The following is a 20,623-nucleotide window of genomic DNA, read 5'->3' on the forward strand; positions in this document are numbered from 1 at the left end:
AACAACTATATAATCTTAACCTACGCAACGAAAATTCGTCTAGTTAATTTAAAAGAAGTAGAAAGAAAAAAGAATATTACGTTTATGGTAAAAAAATGAATACAAAAATTTATAAATTGGAAAGAAAGAAAAATAAATAAAATAAAATTTATTTTATCAATTATAAGTTTGTAACGGATATACTAGACAAATGGACCTAAACATAAAAGCCAAGTCACATCAACTTTTTTTGAACTGTGTCATAATTAATAAATAAAAAATAAATATAAAAGCAAATTTAAAAACCGGATAGCTCATTACACCCTCTGTGCCAACTATGAAATAGTAAAAAGCCAAAAATTACAACAAACCGAGACCAAGACGTTATTAAAGCTCACAAAAACGTCCACCCTAATAGTTTATCATTATTCATAGATTTCACGATTCTCAGGTTTCCTGGTTGATTGTGATTGTCGTTTCCTTTCATCAATTTTCTTAGAAATCTTTTAATATTTATCTTTAGTTGCAAAAAGAAACGAGTGTTTCACTGATTTTATGGAAATGGAGGATGGAAGTATTAGCAGGTTGATGCAAGATATAATTAAGAAGGTGAATGAGATATCAGAAATCTCATATTACATATTTACTGTAAGAAAAACTTTCTTAAGCCTTGCTCGAAAGTTGAAGATTAATTTAATTCCTTTTTTCGAACAGACATGAGATCAAACTCACGAAGTTCATGGTAGTTTGTATTATATCATGATTTCACTATTTTATAACTTGGAAACCACAAGGAAATTGCTTCGATGTGGAAGTAAAGGCAGCAATCTATTTGGTATATTCCCCGTCGTCGGATCTACTCATTAATTTTATTGGTTTCCTATTCTTTTTTTAATCTTGCATAAAATTGATAATTTGGAACTTTGCTTTTTGATTTATCTTTTCTACAAAAAGATCTATAGATTTATGTGACTTTGTGTTTCTAAGTTGCTTACTTTTCTTTTTTGTACTTTTCTTTTTTGTACTTTTCTAATTTCTTTCTAATTTGTAACTTTACTTTTCTAATTCGCCAAACAAATCTTCAAAGTTTTATAAAAGAGTGGCGATGTATAAATATTAATACACAGAATTCACGTATTTTTATTTTAGAAAACATGGAGATTTTTTTGGCGAAACTATAACAAAACTATTCCTAATCTTTACTCATACCTAGTTCAAGTTTTTAGTCTAATAGTAAGAAATAATAATAACTAACATTATTTTATGCATAAATCACATAAACAAAACAAAATATATCTAAACTTATTATTAAAACCACAGTTTTAGCATGTGTTAGTTCTCTCTATCGTTATAGTTGTGTCTAATTAATAAAAATCATGCCCTTTAAAACAAGTTATCAAAACCCTAGATCATATGGCAAGATTTCTCACTAAAGCTTTTATTGTTTTGCGTCTAGTTTCTTGCTAGAGTGGTATAAAACGCTAATATAGTTTACTTAAAATGAATTAATATTAACGATTAATTATCAAAAACACTAATATATTATACTTAAAATGAGATAAGATTAACGATTAATTATCAAAAACGCTAATACAAATAGAAGACTTGAATAGATTTCTAAAATCAATGATTTTTATTATTCTTTTATTAGTTTAGAAAGAAATTAGAAAGGTAAAGTCACATAATCTTCATATATTTTTGTAGAACAAGATAAATCAAAAAGCAAAGTTCTAATTTATCAATTTTAGGAATGATTAGAAAAAGAATAGGAAACAACTAAAATTAATAAGTAGATTCGACTGACAGGATAAATCAAAAAGCAAAGTTCTAATTTATTTTTGTAGAACAAGATAAATCAAAAAGCAAAGTTCTAATTTATCAATTTTAGGAATGATTAAAAAAAGAATAGGAAACAACTAAAATTAATAAGTAGATTCGACTGACAGGAATATACCAAATCGATCTTGTTGCCTTTAGTTCCCCGTCGAAGCAACTTCCTTGTGATTTTCAAGTTATAAAACAATGAAATCATGGCATAATACAAACTACCACAAACTCCGTGAGTTTGATCTCGTATCTTTCCGAAAAAAGGAATTAAAATATTTCACCTTTGAGTAAGGTTAAAGAAAGGTTTTCTTACAATAAATATGTAATCTGAGATTTCTACTATCTCATTCAACTTGTTAATCATATCCTGCGTCAACCTGCTAATAATTTCGTCCCCCATTTTCTAGAAAATCAGTGAAACACTAGTTTTTTTTGCAACTAAAGATAAATGTCAAAAGCGTTTGAAGAAAATTAAAGAAAGAAAATTGCAATCACAATCCACCGGGAAACATGAGAAGACATGAGAAGAGTGCAAACTGCAAACAATGATGAATTGGGTTTGAGTTTGGTTGACTTTGTGAGCTTTAATGTGGTCTTGGTCTTGGTTTATTATAATTTTTGGTTTTTTGCTATTTCTTAGTTAGCACGGAGGGTGTAGTGAACTATTTGGTTTTTTAAGATTGCTTTTATATTTTTTTTAAAATTATTAATTATGACAGAAGACAAAAAAAAGTGGATGTGACGTGGCCTTTATTCTCAAGTCCATTTGTCCGGTTTACCGGTTACAAATTTACTATTGATAAAATAAAGTTTTTAGTTTGGAATTTATTTCTTTCCATTTTATAAGAAAAAAATATTTTTTTACCTTAAACATACGAGAAGTTAAATATCATTCTATATTTTTCCCATTATTTCTTTTATCTATGTTAAATGGTGATATGTGTCATATTTAATGAAATTAATAATATTTTAATACAATTGTCACCATATAAAATGGATAGGGGAAAAAATAAAAAGAAAATATAGAAAATATTTAATTTCTCTAATCATAATATTTTCTTTTTTCTCTTTCTTTTAAATTAATAGTCACATAAATATAGTGATGAACAATCCTTTGTTGCAAAAGTCAATATAAATGTATGTTATAATTTTTAAAGATTAAACAATATCATAATATATGATAAATATTATAAAAGCTCCAAAACAACTTATATTAAATTTGCAAAGAATTAAAAAAGTTTCAATTTGAAAAAATCAAGTTCACGTTTAAGTAAATAGTACGATAATTAACTGAACGCTTCAATATTTTCCCGTAATAACTATCTTTCATTTATTGAAATTATATAGCAATAATATAAACATCAACTATAGGACGGAATACATACAATGTAAAAAACAATAGTAATAAACTATATACTAAAGTATTAGGTTGATTGGGTTGATTATTACAAGTTGGTATCAAAGTTGCATTCGTTTGAGGGATTCAAACTAGCATTGGGTGCATCTGAACTCAAGTTGAGGATCGGAGGATTTCTTTTATAAAAACATTTTTTGAAATGTTTTTACAAAAAGAAAAGTGTACCATGCGTGCAATCAACTTAAACTCAATTAAGTGATTCCCATAATACCCATATATGTTGTTATGTTATATTTGTTATAATTTGGTAAGCATGATAGAAGTTAGAGTAAGGATCTACTCTTGCTTGCATGCTAGAACATCTGCTTAGAGAGATGTCATTTTTGCATGTTAAGTGAGCTAGTAGAAATTCACGGTATGGTGTAGGCTAAGGATCTTTCAGGAATTTGTAACGACCCGAAAATCCTTCTGTTAACAATTTTAGCTTTGTCTTACTTGAATAATTATTTAAGTGAATGATTCTACCTTTATGATTTTAAAATGGAATAACTTAAATAAAAATAGTATTATTTAATATCCAAAAGAATTAATCAATAATTAAGAGAAATATAATCCAATTAAATTGGTTTTTGGTTTTTAGGATGAATTAAAAGTTGTAAAAAGATATTATTAGAATTGTGGGACTAAAAAGTTATTAAAGGAAACTAAAAATTTCAATTTATTGGGGTCATGGGTGTTTGGATTTAAATCATGAGAATATAGGGATGTTTTGTAAATATCACTTATAACTCCCCTAAGGGCATGCAATCGTTGATTGAGGGGTATACACATCCATTTATTGTCTTTCCATTCATGCATCTCCTTTTGTTTTGTGGAATTTGTACATACCAAGATCGCTTAGTACATCCTTGGGCATGTGGTTGCTGCGTCACTCATTATGAGGAAGAACAAAAACCCGAACATAGAGGGAGATATATTTCTTTCACTCCAATTATTGTATTTATTGGGTGAAATTTTGTTGCATAAAATCTATGTTTTGAACCATTCATAAGGTTCTTAAAGCAATCCGTAAGTTTCTTGATATGTGGCTTAATAGTGGAGGAAACCCAAACCCTAATTGTGGTTTCTCTTTTAACACCACACTTTCGTTTTTTCCTTTAAAGCAATATACTTTGGGTCATGGTTTGAAGTTTGAATTGTATTTTGGACTCAATGAAGTGTTTCTACTGTTAAGAGCTTAATGTCCTACTTGGGGTCGTTTTTACAATGAATTAATTGGTTAAGATGCCAATTAACTCTTAAAAGTAAAAGCTGGGAAATAATGTGAAATTACCTAATATGTCCATGTTTTGTAAAACGTCTAGAAAACTCACAGAAGGTCGGATTTAGGATCTGTCAATCCTCAAAGTTCATATTTTGGGTTTGGTATGTCCCTCATTTTTTCCATGACCCGATGTTGGTTCTAACTTGGGTGAAAGTCATCATTTTCACTAACTACTCAGAAATTAGTTGCATTGATACTGCATTTTGGAAAATCCATAATAAATTGTAGAAAACTTGTATGGACCTGTACAATTAGTCCCTGGAAAGTTAAAAGTCTAAACTACAGGGATACGGAAAAATATTGTAAATTTTGTAGCCTTTGATTGTGGTAAGGTGGCCTTGAACAAGTTACTGTTTCAGGTCAAAATCTAGATATTTAGTTTAGTAATTCGTCTACATGTTTGGGATATAGAATAGACATTTTTAATCTTGAAAACATTTAGTAATACTATTTTTTGTGTTGTGTTATGGGGGAGTGTGATACCATAAGTGCTTACAAGACCTAAAGTAAAGAAAAACATTTTTTCACAAAGGTGAGTCAAATTTGTGGAAATTTAAGTACTTTGTTAGGGAATTCTATATCTTAGAGGGATTGGAATGAACCTAGGTTGTATAGGTTGCATGCACACCTATTTTGAATGATATGTTATTTGTAATGATGGATCTTTTTTGTGTATGAGAATTTAGGATGCATTATATGCTAGATTCTAATTTTTGATGTGGGATGTGTGTTAGGTCCATGATAGAAAGAGGGATTTGTGTTGTTTATATGTGAATAATGCACGTTATAATTGTCTTGGAATTATTTTTCTATGATGTTTAGGAAAAAGCATGCTAGTGATGTGATAAACCATAATAAAGAGTTGATGATATGTGCAAGAATTTGTATGTTGATGTAAAATGTTTAACTTGTATTTACTAGTTTGCATGTTTCCATAAGAAGTAACTTGGTAAGTAATATGCCTTTAAATATAATAACAATGAGCATGATTACTTAGTGAGTTTTTGAAATATATTTCCTTAAGTGATGAATTAATAATATATTAATAAAAAAAGGAATACACTTAGTGGGGTTAAGGGTAGCAACCTAGACATATGTGTGTACCCTATATGGATGTGAGGTGGCATAATAGGTTGGAACATACCTATAGGATAAGTTCTTAAGCCAAAGAGACACCAGGTGATTTTTCTACACAACCACTCGGGGCATGATCCATGGTTGCCAGGACTAGAGTGGTGTTTACAAGTGTTGGAACGTCGACACAAATATCACATGGGAATTGGGAGGTGTAACATGATGGAATTGGCACCGGTTGTGCCGATCCTTAACGAGAATGCGGGTACTTGTATATGTAACGACAGAGTAGCGAAAGCAATGAATCAGGGGAAATGTTACAGGTAAGAGTCGCGCTTCACTTAGTGCATTGGGTCGTGCTGATCACGTTAGTAGTGAACGAGATACTTACATCAGGGGTTACTGATGAATATATAGACCCATAAATAGGAAGTATTTGATAATTACAAAAGTGATTAAAGGATAGTAATTATTAATGATGATAATGAAGATTAATATTATTTAATAATATATTAGTGATGAATGAAGTAATAATTAGTTAAAAAGATGAATAATGAAGTGTAACTAAATGGAAATACTCTAAAGATGAATAATATTATTAAGCATAATTGTGTTGGATATGTGATGTATGTGCCATGCTATGTGAGTGTTTGAATGCATGCTTATATGATGTTTATTTTGAACCATTTGGGATATGTTCGTTCCATAACACTGTACCAAGGTTCTAAATGGCATGATGCGTGGCGTGGCGGCAAGGCCAAGCCTCATGCGTAACGAGCCTTGCTGAGCCATGTGTTTTTCAAGGAGTAATGTAAGGCGGTGATTTTTTATTAATTCATAATTATATTACCACATAAATATAAATTTATATTAAATATAACTACTTTTTAGAAGTGTTATATCAATAACTAATAACAAAAAGTTAACAAAAAACACAATACTTGTGTCCCCGATTAGAAAAGACATAACAAAGAGCAAAATAACATGTCTTAAAAGAAAAAACACATGCCATAACACGCCATCAAGCGCTATGGCATGTCATATCATGCCTTCCCATACGCCATGCATAATAGCAACGTTATGAGGCTTTTAGTAATGGTAAAGTCATGCATCACGCCATGGCACACCTTGGCGTGCTCCATGGAGCGCCTTTTAGAACACTGCACCGTACTTATGACTGGCTCACTTAGAGTATGTTGACACTTGTTTATTTACTTGTTATTTTGCCTTGAATTGGAACATGTAGTTTGATTTGATTGGCTTGGTGAGGATGGAGTCCTGTGGGTAGCTACTTTTAGTATTATTTTCGTGATGATACCATTTTGGACTTGTCGTTGAGTTTTCATTTATGCTTGGTTTTGAGAACTTGTGTTGGTTTTTCTAAACATAAAAAAAATGATGGAGGTTGTTTTTGATAATAAAGTAACATTAGTAATGTTTTTTTAATAACTAAAATAAGACTTTCGCTACCTTATTCTGTTTAAAAGTGTTTTAAATAAAAAGATTTTTTTGGTGAAAAATCACGATGTTACAAGTTGGTATCAGATCCATGTTATGAGCGAACTAAATACATAGGCCGGTGTTCAGACTCATAGTTTAGACTAGCTCAGTTAGGTGTGTTAGACTCTTAAGGTGGGGGGGGGGGGGTGAGATTTATATGTTATTTGCTATGTGCCTTTTGGACCCTTACTCTTTTCGGTATCGGAACATCTTGTCTTCTTTCATGCAGATCCAGTAATCGTTAATATCGCTCGTTATTAAGAGAAATGGTTCAATCTCAAAGGAACAATAATCGATGAGTGGTTGGAGTTATCTAAATTGCCAAAAAGGATTGAGGCGAGTTGCATCCCCAATGCCTCAAATTGATCGTCACCCACAAACTCAGTTATCCCATAGCATTCGTAGTTTGACTAGTGTTACGCATACCGAGGAAATGGAAGATCATCTTAGAGTGATGACTGGACTGAACATGTTTGGCATGCCTTGCAAGCTATTGGTTCATCGTTGTTCGATGGAACACTGGGGATATAACCTTTAGATACTCTGAGCTTTCTGTCAGGTTATGGAATTTAGAAAGTGTAATATGAGTACCAATCTTTAACATAAACCATGGACATAGGATACTCCATGGTAATGCCAGAAGTAGTTGTATATAGGTTTTAATGTTAGTATGGGCCCAATACTATCAAAAGCATATCCAATATAACTGGGATTGGAGGAACCACAAGGAAAACCGAGGACCTGGGGGTCGGTACTCAAAGTTGAAATAGTTGTATGTAATGTAGAGCTTTCGTGTCTTTACCTTGCCTGCTTGTTTTGTGTTTGGAATTGAGACAGCGAGAAGGAATTTCGTTATTGTTGGAGAAATGTTTAATGGGTGTTCCATTATGATTTAGGGCCATACTTTTCCTTTGACTTGATTACGATTGGGATCAAGTTCCCGGGTGTTGTCATTTTTATGGATTGGCTTTCCGCCAATTGGCCTGAAATGTTATACGATAAAGCATGTGTGTATTCTGCTTGTCGAGGGAGAAAATTCTATTCTAGAGTCTATTCCTAAAATTTCTAAGATGAAGGCATGTAAGTGTCTATTGAGGGGATGTGAGTTATTCTTGGCTCATGCGATTGAGAGCCCAAGGAAGATGGTGGGTCTCTCTGATGTGGAGTTTATTAGGGAATATAGTTATATTTTTTCCTAATGATTTGTCAGGTTTATAACCACCACGTCGGGTTTGATGGGGTTTTTAGCATTCTAACACTTCCTAAGTGTACATGCAATCCTAATAACCTTGGATCTATGTTTGTCTAATTATCATGCAAAGTTGAATTCCAAGGTTATATTCCTATCTAGCATACATGGGGAACAAATTTTAACTTGCATGAAAGATAGAATAACTTACCTTGTTGTAGCTTATGATCCTTGAAACCTTGTGAGCCTAGCACCCCAAGTGTGATGCCTCAAATGCTTCACACAACACCAAATGCTTTTGGAATGACTTTAGAGAGAATACACACTTCTAAAATCGGCCTAGCCCTCTTGTTTCTTATTGTCCCCAATTTTGGTGGAGAATGGGTTTCTTATATAGTGTTGACACATCTAGGGTTACACCATGTAAACCCTAATGTGTCATGACTCTTCATTTCCATGACCCATGGGTTTGTAACTCCCATGGAGCATCCATGGAGCATCCTATGGGTGGAACCCAACTTGATAATCCATGGAGCCTCTTAGCCCACTATATAAGATATGGAAGATTTACATAATCTACCCATATATTTAATTAGTTATCTTTTGATCACTTAATTAATTCTAAATTAATTGTTGATCAAACTAATTAAATAATATTATTAATATATTAGAACTTATAATATATTAATAAACCATAATTGTTATTTCTCTCATTTTAGTTTATCCAATTGCATGGTGCCATGCAACCCAAATGGACCATGCCGGGTCGGGTCAAGTACATACCAGAAATAGTTATGGACTTAGACACCTTATCCAACAGTCTCCCACTTGGATAAGTCTAATAACTATAACAGCAATACTTCAGGAACCGATCGGCAATCGTAGCTCTTTCAAGGTCTCTCGGAACTGAGAAGATGATGATACACCATTTCAGATAAGTGATCATATAATCCTATGTTCTAGATATCAGCCGGACAAATACATGGAACAGTTTCTTACTTTGTGTCCAGCAGTTTGTTTCCCGATTTCCGATTTGTTTGACAAAGAACTTAATTGAACACATCAACTTAGTTCTGACCGGGCCCGGTACATAGGTCAAAACAAAATCATCGAGGGGCCCAGATATCATCTTCTAATCCAAGAAGGAACAGATAAACTTCGACTCATATGTTTGTTCTACCACTCATTGAATTATACACAAAAGCACGTTTTATAACATCGAGTTACCAATGCGTTAACGTACAATCAATGCATAACCAACTCATAAGTAACAAATCATATCTCTAGGTTTGAAGACTTATATGATATTACCGTCTCACGATCACTCGAGATAAATTCCATGAAGTGATTCCAGTGAGCGTGGGTTGAGTCCAATGCTCAGAACTTATGAGCACTCATGAGTGTTGTAGCCATGTCCAACAACTTAGACCTCTGCAACCAATCATGACAGTCTTGATTCATACCTACTTCCGACATATGACCTACTGTGGAGGTTCGAATAATATGATATACCAAACATAATTATTCTGGAAGTCAAAACATGCAAAAGAAATATAGTAAACGATCGACAAGAGATAGCAACACTTTACTCATAAATAAAACACCTTTTATTCATCATCTAATGTCAATTACACTTTACAAATTTCAAGGTTATCTAACTACTAAATCTAATATCATCCTTCAGCCCTATGCTCCGAGCATGCTGAAGATGCTTAACCCGAGTCAGTCCCTTCGTGAGGGGATCTGCTGGATTCTCATCCGATGATACCCTCTTTGCCACGAGGAGTCCTTCTTCTATTCGATGTCTAATGAAATGGTATTTTCTGTCGATGTGTCTGGATCTCCCGTGATCCCTTGGTTCCTTGGCTAAGGCAACTGCACTTTCACTATCACAGAAAATTTCCATTGGCTCTTTAATAGCTGGTACAACTCCAAGGTCTCCAATGAAGTTCTTCAGCCATATCGCCTCCTTTGCTGCCTCGCTAGCTGCTATATACTCTGATTCGCAAGTTGAATCAGCCACTGTCTCTTGCTTGGAACTCTTCCAAGAAATTGCTCCTCCATTTAAGGTAAAGACCCAGCCTGACTGAGAGCGGAAATTATCCCTATCAGTCTGAAAGCTAGCATCACTATACCCTACAACTCTCAAGTCTTCACTCCCACCGAGGGTAAGGACCCAGTCCTTAGTCCTCCGTAGGTACTTGAGGATATTCTTTACCGCAGTCCAGTGTGCCTTGCCAGGGTTCCCCTGATACCTGCTAACCATGCTCAAAGAAAAGGCTACATCAGGTCGAGTACACGTCATAGCATACATGATCGATCCTACAGCCGAAGCATAAGGTATTCGACTCATTTCTGCTATCTCAGCCTCAGTACTAGGGCTTTGTGTCTTACTCAATCTGGCGTTACTCTGGATGGGTAACTCTCCTTTCTTGGAGTCCTGCATGCCGAATCTCTTCAGCACCTTATCCAAGTAGGTACTCTGACTAAGTCCAATTAGTCTTTTACTCCGGTCTCTCAAGATCCTTATCCCTAGAATATAGGCAGCTTCTCCTAGGTCCTTCATAGAGAAACACTTCCCAAGCCAGGACTTAACTTCCTGCAGAGTTGGGATGTCATTTCCTATGAGTAGTATGTCATCCACATACAATACCAAAAAGATAACTATACTCCCACTAGCCTTGACATATACACAAGATTCATCTTCACTCCTAGAAAAGCCAAATTCTTTGACTTTCTCATCAAAGCAAAGATTCCATCTGCGAGGTGCTTGCTTTAACCCATAAATGGATTTCTCAAGCTTACACACTTTATTAGGGTACTCTGTATTGACAAAACCCTCTGGCTGACTCGTGTAAACATCCTCAGCCAACTTTCCATTAAGGAAAGCGGTTTTGACATCCATTTGCCATATTTCATAGTCATGAAATGCAGCTATGGCTAACAGAACCCTAATAGACTTAATCTTGGCCACTAGAGAAAAGGTCTCATCATAATCAACTCCCGGAGTTTGTGAGAAACCCTTTGCAACCAGTCGTGCCTTATAAGTGTGTACATTACCATCCATGTCGTTCTTCTTCTTGAAGATCCATTTGCACCCTATAGTCTTACGACCTGGTACATTCTCACCCAAGTTCCAAACTTGATTGTCATACATGGACTGTATCTCGCTGTCCATTGCCTCTTTCCACTTGGCTGACTCAGGGCCTGCCATGGCTTCCGCGTAACTGTTAGGTTCATCCAGACCTATCAGTGTCTCATCACTGATAAGTGTATCACCTTCCGCAGTAATATGGAATCCATAGTAATGCTCAGGTGCATTCCTAACCTTTGTGGAACGCCTCAGAGGTACAGACTTGTCAATTGGCTCAACAGGAGTTTCCTCCTCAAGTTGAGTGCTAGGGTTTGAAGTTCCTTCACCACTTGACTCTTGAATTTCTTCAAGGCCAACTTGCCTCCCACTGTCTCCTTGGCTTATGAACTCTCTCTCTCGAAAGAAAGCCCTCCTAGCTACAAAGACCACATTCTCACTAGGTCTGTAGAAGAGGTAACCAAAGGATTTCTGTGGGTAGCCGATGAAAATACACCTCTCACTTCGAGGTTCGAGCTTATCATGAGTCTCGCGTCTCACGAAAGCCTCGCAACCCCAAATCTTAATGTGGTCTAGTTTGGGTACTTTACCAGTCCACATCTCATGAGGAGTTTTGGCAACTTTCTTTGTGGGAACTAGATTAAGGATATGGGCGGCGGTCTCTAAGGCATACCCCCAAAATGAGATTGGTAGTGAAGCTCGACTCATCATGGTACGAACCATATCCAACAAGGTTCGATTACGCCTCTCAGCTACACCATTCAACTGCGGTGTCCTGGGAGGTGTCAATTGTGAGACAATCCCACATTCCCTAAGATAGTCGAGGAACTCTGAACTAAGATACTCACCACCTCGATCGGATCGAAGCATCTTAATGTTCCTGCCCAATTGATTCTCGACTTCCTGTTTAAACTCTTTAAACCTCTCAAAAGTCTCTGACTTATGCTTGATTAAGTAGACATATCCATATCTACTGTAATCATCAGTAAAAGTCAAATAATAACGATTAGCATCCCTTGTGGCATGTTTGAAGGGCCCACACACATCCGTGTGTATAAGATCCAACAAACCTTCACCCCTCTCACAAGAACCTGTGAAGGGTGACTTTGTCATTTTTCCAAGTAAGCATGATTCGCAACTATCATCTGACTTTAGGTCAAATGACTCCAATACTCCATCCTTTTGGAGTTGGCCTATGCCTTTCTTGCTTATATGTCCAAGACGACAATTCCATAATGATGCTTTATCCAAGTTATTATCATTAACAGAATCAATACACAATACATTATTTCCTAAGTTATCAACCACAGATACAGTTTCACACACACCATCACAAGGTAATGCTTTAAAATAAAGAACATTATTAAAGAAAGCATTAATCGAACCAAATTCATTATCAAATGAAAAAGTGAAACCTTGTTTATACAATGCATGAAAGGAAATAATATTTCTTGCCATTTCTGGCGAATAACAACATTTATTCAAATCTAAACTAAACCCACTACTTAGCGATAAAGTATAAACTCCAATCTTGGTGACAGGTAAAGCTTTCCTATTCCCCATGATTAAGTTTATTCTTCCATGCTCCACATTCTCACTTCTTCTTAGTCCCTGCAAATCAGAACAGATATGAATACCACAACCGGTATCAAGGACCCAAGAGTTAGAATGGGGTGAGTTATTAGATAAGATAGTGTAAATACCTGCATGGTTGGGTTTAACTTTCCCATCCTTCACATCTTGCCGGTACTTTGGGCAGTTCCGCTTCCAATGTGACTTTTCATGGCAATAGAAGCATTCAGCCTCTTTAGGGTCAGAAGAAGGAGTGACAAAACCTTTCGTGGTTCCACTTGAAGAAGAGCCATCAAGGGTCCTAGCCTTGGTACCCTTCGAAGAGCTCTTCCTCTTCTTCCCTCTACCTTTCCCGATTGCCAAAACCGGGGCGGAGTTTGGAGTAGGAGTGTTAACAACCGACTTACCCTTAAGACCTGTTTCTACGGTCTTGAGGAGTCCCTGAAGTTTGCTGAGTGTGACCTCTTCCTTATTCATGTGATATGTCATGCGGAATTGATCATAGCACGATGGTAAGGAGTGCAAAATGATATCTATTGCAAGCTCCTCAGGGAAGTTCACATTAAGATTCAGCAACCGATCCACATACCTTTGCATTTTCTGCATGTGGCTCGTGACGGATTCCCCGTCCTTCATCATGGTTGTTATGATAGAGCATATGATTTCATACCTCTCTTGTCGTGCACTTTGATGGTATCTTTCCATCAGATCTTGGTGCATTTCAAAAGGGTAGAAGTCCTCATAGGACTTTTGGAGTTCCGCTGTCATGGTGGCCAACATGATGCATGCCACTTTTGTAGCATCCTTTTCATGTGCCCGGAAGTCAGCGATCTCCTGGGGAGTTGCAGTGGTCTCGTCAATCTCCTTAAGCTCCTTGTCAAGGACATATTCTTTGTCCTCGTAGCGGGTAATCATCCTGATGTTTCTAATCCATTCATTGAAGTTGGATCCATCAAAAGTGACTTTCCCACACAAGTTCATAAGGGTAAAGGAGCCATTAGGATTAGAGCCAGAAGCAACATTGTTTGAAGACATCTGAAAGAAGAGAACAAGATTAGTTTCGATATTAAGAGAGTCCTTAATAAAACACCTAAATGTAATATTAAGGCTAGGATCCAATCACAATATATTATAACTTAGAAGAGGTATGCCGTAATCCAAGCTATAACATATTTGAAAGGTAGGTGAATGACGATTCACCAATTTCCACCATGAAAAACGAAATATAAATATTAGGTTTTTAATTGGTTCTTAAAAATTCCTAGATTCTTTTGAGATTCAATGAACTTTTCAAAGGCATGTTTCAATCTCGAGTGTGCCCTCCAAGTTTTGTGACTGGGATACCGAGGATCACAAAACGAGGTGTGAAGTAACCATGCAAATCACTTGGTACCCTCAAGGTTTATCACTCAATCGATGTGCCGGTAAACCACACACGCTCCACCGATGCTATGGTAAACCTTAAGTCACCCTTTACCTACCTTGTTAAGTCCAAGTTAGTGTGCCGGTTAACCACACACGCTCCACCAACGACTTAAACAAAGTGTAAAGTGTAATTTCATGGATTAGCACCTTATTCACATTTTCCTAAAGTAACTAAGATTGGGAATTTAATAAAAGCATTTAGTTACTTTATAATATTCATCATACTTTTAATGAGAATTTATAAGTCCTTGTCTTACCCGTTCGGCTAACGACCCTCCACCGATCAAGGAAGCGGTGGGTGAGAGTGGACACCCATTAAGTTGCCATTTTATAGGCAACAACCTTATACCCCCCCTTATAGACCGGCTTCGTGAATGAGGCGTACTAGCGGTAAGACGACATGACGTTATACATATATATATTAGTAACTTATAATATTATAAAGTATAAGGGTTGAATTTTAACTTTTAAAATTCTAAGGGTTGGAACTAAAGTTTTAATCAAGACTTTACATGTTCCAAAACTTGAGGGCAAGTTTTGTAAACTTCCAAAACTTTTCATTTCTTATAACTTATGAATTAATTGAGTAATAAAAATGAAGACTCTTCATTTTTATAACTCTTGTGTTCTTTTAATGGCTTTAATAAAAGTGAGACTTTTGGTTTTCCATAACTTGAGGACAAGTTATGGACTCCATTAAAACACATTATGATCATGAATTAAACTACCATGAAGGTTACAAACAATTCCTATGATCATCTAATCTTCATAAGTTCAAGAACATGAATATGAACACTTTCAAGAATCAAAAATTACACTTAAAAAAAACTTGTAATTTTAATAATTGTCATTGTAAATGGATTAGCATAAACATTACACCATCTAAAACAAGCTTTAAAACATCAAAACAGTTTAGGGTAATGTTTCTAGTCCATTTCCAGCAACAAATGTGCAAACTTTCATACGAGCAGAAAACAGAAAAACGATTTTTTTTTCATGCTGTTTGCACAAAAAAAAAAAAACAACAACAACAAACAAACCTAGGCTCTGATACCACTGATGGGGTTTTTAGCATTCTAACACTTCCTAAGTGTACATGCAACCCTAATAACCTTGGATCTATGTTTGTCTAATTATCATGCAAAGTTGAATTCCAAGGTTATATTCCTATCTAGCATACATGGGGAACAAATTTTAACTTGCATGAAAGATAGAATAACTTACCTTGTTGTTGCTTATGATCCTTGAAACCTTGTGAGCCTAGCACCCCAAGTGTGATGCCTCAAATGCTTCACACAACACCAAATGCTTTTGGAATGACTTTAGAGAGAATACACACTTCTAAAATCGGCCTAGCCCTCTTGTTTCTTATTGTCCCCAATTTTGGTGGAGAATGGGTTTCTTATATAGTGTTGACACATCTAGGGTTACACCATGTAAACCCTAATGTGTCATGACTCTTCATTTTCATGACCCATGGGTTTGTAACTCCCATGGAGCATCCATAGAGCATCCTATGGGTGGAACCCAACTTGATAATCCATGGAGCCTCTTAGCCCACTATATAAGATATGGAAGATTTACATAATCTACCCATATATTTAATTAGTTATCTTTTGATCACTTAATTAATTCTAAATTAATTCTTGATCAAACTAATTAAATAATATTATTAATATATTAGAACTTATAATATATTAATAAACCATAAGTGTTATTTCTCTCATTTTAGTTTATCCAATTGCATGGTGCCATGCAACCCAAATGGACCATGCCGGGTCGGGTCAAGTACATACCAGAAATAGTTATGGACTTAGAAACCTTATCCAACAGGGTTTTGTTCCAGTTTGACAATATTCCTACTGTGGCTCCCAAGGCCAAAGCCCCTTTTAGGTTGGTTCATTTGGAAATGAAAGAAATGGTGTTGTAACTTCACGATTTGTGTAAATTCCTGATTTTTAACAAAAAAAATTTCATTTTTAACAACATATAGAACATAAATTCAATATCCCATTTTCATTACAGATCATTTTCATACATTTATTAAAGAGAGTTTTTAGCGGAAGTCTAAAAAATTATTAATTTATTCGATGCGAGTACAGTCATGTTAGAGCCTTCCCACGATCAAAAGAACAATCTGAAAAAATAGTTATTTAACAACTATAAGTCGAGGCCTAGTGAGTTCCCCGAGATACCATATATCACAATACATGCATATGCATACAAAAAATTGCTCATGACCTTTCACCGATCCACCAATGATATGTGTAGCTAGACTAATGGCCTACCTGCCATTTTGTCATCAATACAAGTCTAGTGGCTCCCGACATGTCACGGTTCCGCCGTCAACCCCTCACTTAACTGTAATGAATAATTAAAGTACAATAACATATAAGCACATACATACTATACTTTCGGCTCTACTCTACTAGCTCTTATATCCTAACATACATGGATATATATATATATATATATATATATATATTAGTAGAACATAGTATAGTGAGGTAACTCACCCAAACAATCTTGAAACTGCTAAGTATGTAGTTTTAAAGGTAGCTTGACCAACACATAGCAACAAAGTTTTTGAAAAAAAGTCTGGAAAGATTGCGGGCAGAACTTTGAACCGAAAGCCTCTACTTGTTGGGCTCTCTGATGACTCAGAGCTCCGCTAAAACACTCCAAATAACTAAGGAAAATTGGACGCAAGGGTAGGTTAAAGCTTAAGAGAAAGAGGGTTGGATTTGTGAGTGAAATGATCCAAACCCGTCACACCTATTTATACTAGTGGAAGATGCGCCGCACCCTACGTGCCTATCATTTAGTGGAGCTGCATCATCTAAGAACCTAGGCCTAAAATATGCCACATGTCAAGATATTGTGATGTCATGTGTCCACATCCTATGGTGCCACGTGTCTTCTTTTTGTGCCCCCTCGTCGCCTACAACATGTCATCTCCTATGCTACCATGTGGCGTACTCTGGTGCTGCCACATCATCGTCTCGCGGGTATTTTGTTGAAATCTTCGAAAAATAATGCAACCCTAAAAATTTTGATATGTATTTTCTCTAATTGAACATACAACTTGAACAAAAAAATAGATAACCCTAGCATACTAGCATATTTTTGAAATACACAATAAGGGTTATAAGAATCATACCTTGATTGTTATATAGTAATAACAATGAAAAATCCTTGTGTTGATGAAGCCTTGAGAGCAAGCGTCACAAGTGTCACGCCTCTAGTGGTTCACACCCAACACTAACAATAGAAGATGATTGACAAGGAGGACAAAGGCTTCAAATTTTTGGTTGGATCTTCCAAAATGCAAGTGGCCGAAAATTAGAGGGTTTAGGCTGTTTATATAGTGCAGTTAGGAAACCCTAGATAAACCCAAAATAAATAATAGATAGAAGTTAGTAATCCAACTCATAAATAAATCTCTATTACTTAATCATCAAAAGTTAATTACATTTATTTCGTTACAAGTTTCGAAACTAACTATCTAACTACTAAAACTAACATCATCCTTCAGACCAATTCTCCTAGAATGTTGAATGTACTTGATCCTACTCAGACCCTTTGTGAGGGGATCTGCAGGATTCTCTTCTGACGATACCTTATTCACGACGAGGTGTCCTTTTTCTACTCTATCTCTGATAAAATGGTATTTTATGTCGATATGTCTCGACCTTCCATGATCTTTTGGTTCCTTTGTTAAGGTAATCGCCTCTTAATTATCATAGAAAATCTCCATTGGCTCCTTTATGGTTGAAACAACTCCAAGGTCTTTAATGAAGTTCTTCAACCAAATAGCTTCCTTTGATGCTTCGCTTGCTGCTATGTACTCTGATTCACAAGTAGAATTAGCCACCGTCTCCTGTTTGGAACTTTTCTAGGTTTCCGCTCCTCCATTAAGGGCAAACACCCAGCCATATTGAGAACGAAAGTTGTCTCTGTCTGTCTGAAATTTGGCATCACTATACCCAGTTACTCTTAAGTTATCACTGCCACCAAGCACAAGGACCCAGTCCTTAGTTCTTTGCGGATACTTAAAAATATTTTTAACTGCTATCCAGTGAGCTCTACCTGGATTTCCCTGATAACGACTGACCATGGTCAAAGCAAAAGCCACATCTTGGCGAGTACATGTCATTACATACATGATAGATCCAATTGCAGAAGCATATGGAACTCTACTCATTTCTGCTATCTCTGCATCAGTACTCGGACTCTGAGTCTTACTCAGTTTGGTATTACTCTGTATAGGCAATTCTCCTTTCTTGGAATTCTCCATATTAAAACATTTTAATACCTTTTCCAAATACGTACTTTGACTAAGTCCAATTAGCCTTTTACTCCTGTCTCTCAAAATCCTTATCCCCAGAATATAAGCAGCCTCTCCCAAATCCTTCATAGCGAAACACTTTCCAAGCCAAGACTTAACCTCTTGCAAAGTTTTAATGTCATTTCCTTTAAGAAGTATGTCATCAACGTACAAAACTAGGAAGGTTACTATACTCCTCCTAGATTTGAAATTTACACAAGATTCATCTTCACTTCTAGAGAAACCAAACTCTTTGACCTTCTCATCAAAGAAAAGATTCCATCTATGAGAAGCTTGCTTCAATCCATAGATTGATTTCTCAAACTTACACACTCTATTTGGATATTTTGCATCCAAAAAACCCTCTAGCTGACTCATGTAAACGTCATCAGCCAAATTTCCATTAAGGAAAGCAGTTTTGACGTCCATTTGCCAAATTTCATAATCATGAAATATAGCTTTGGCTAGCATTACCCTAAAAGATTTATCTTGGCTACTGGGGAGAAAGTCTCATCATAGTCAACCCCTAGGGTTTGAGTAAAGCCTTTCGCAACCAATCGAGCCTTGAAAGTGTGTACCTTTCCATCCATGTCGGTCTTCTTCTTGAAGATCCATTTGCACCCAACTGTCTTACAACCTGGTACGTTATCAACAAAATTCCAAACTTGATTGTCATACATGGATTTGATCTTGTTGTCCACTGCCTCTTTCCATTTGGCTGACTCAGGGCCTGCCATGGCTTCTTTGTAATTAGCTGGTTCATCCAAATTTACCAGTGTACTATCACTGATAAACCTATCACCATCTGTAGTAATATAGAAACCATAAAACTCAGGTGACATTCTAACTCTATTGGAATGCCTATGAGGTAATGACTCGTCAATTGGTTCAACTGCAATTTTTTCCTCAGGTAGAGCCCTAGCATTTTCAGAAGTTCCTTCATCTTGGCTCTTGAATTTCTTCAAGATCAATAGTTGTCCTCTTTGCATATGAGCTCTCTCTCTTGAAAGACTCCCCTTTGTGCTATGAAGGCCATGTTTTCACTGTGTTTGTAGAATAAATATGCAAAGGAATTCTACGGGAAACAGATGAAAATACATCTCTCACTTCGAGGTTCAATCTTGTCGTGAGTCTCTCGTCTAATGAAATCTTCACAACCCCAAACCTTGATATGTGCTAACAAGGGAACCTTCCCTATCCACATCACGTGAGGTGGTTTGGCAACTTTCTTTGTTAGGACAAGATTAAGAATGTGGGCGACAGTCTCTAAGGCATACCCACATAATGATATTGGAAGTGAAGCTCGACTCATCATGGAACGAACCATGTCCAACAAGGTTCGATTATGCCTCTCAGCTACACCATTATGTTTTGGTGTCCTAGGAGGTGTCAATTGTGAAACTATTCCACATTCCTTGAGGTAGTCGTGTAACTCTATACTAAGATACTTACCGCCTCTATCAGATCTAAGCATCTTTATTTTCCCGCCGATTGATTCTCGACTTCTTGTTTAAACTCTTTGAACTTTTCAAAAGTTTCTTACTTATTCTTGATTAAGTAGATATATCCATATCTGCTATAATCATCAGTAAAAGTCACATATAATTGATTTGCATCTCTTGTGGTAGATCTAAAGGGCCCACACACATCTTTGTGTATGAGATCCAACAATCCTTCACCTTTTTCACAAGAACCAGTGAAAGGTGATTTTGGTCATCTTTCCCAATAAACAAGACTCGCATGTGTCATCCGACCTTAAGTCAAACGATTCCAACACTCCATCGTTTTGGAGTTGGCTCATGCGTTTCTTGTTGACATGTCCAAGACGACAATGCCACAAGCACGCTTTGTCTATACCATTAGACGAACCAATATGAAAAACACTATTACCTAAATTGTCTACAATCATCACAGTTTCATACACACCATCACAAGGTAAAGCTTCAAAATAAAACACA

Source organism: Lactuca virosa, chromosome 5 (assembly GCF_052849685.1).
Source record: "Lactuca virosa cultivar CGN04683 chromosome 5, Lactuca_virosa_CGN04683_v6, whole genome shotgun sequence".
Taxonomy (NCBI): domain Eukaryota; kingdom Viridiplantae; phylum Streptophyta; class Magnoliopsida; order Asterales; family Asteraceae; genus Lactuca; species Lactuca virosa.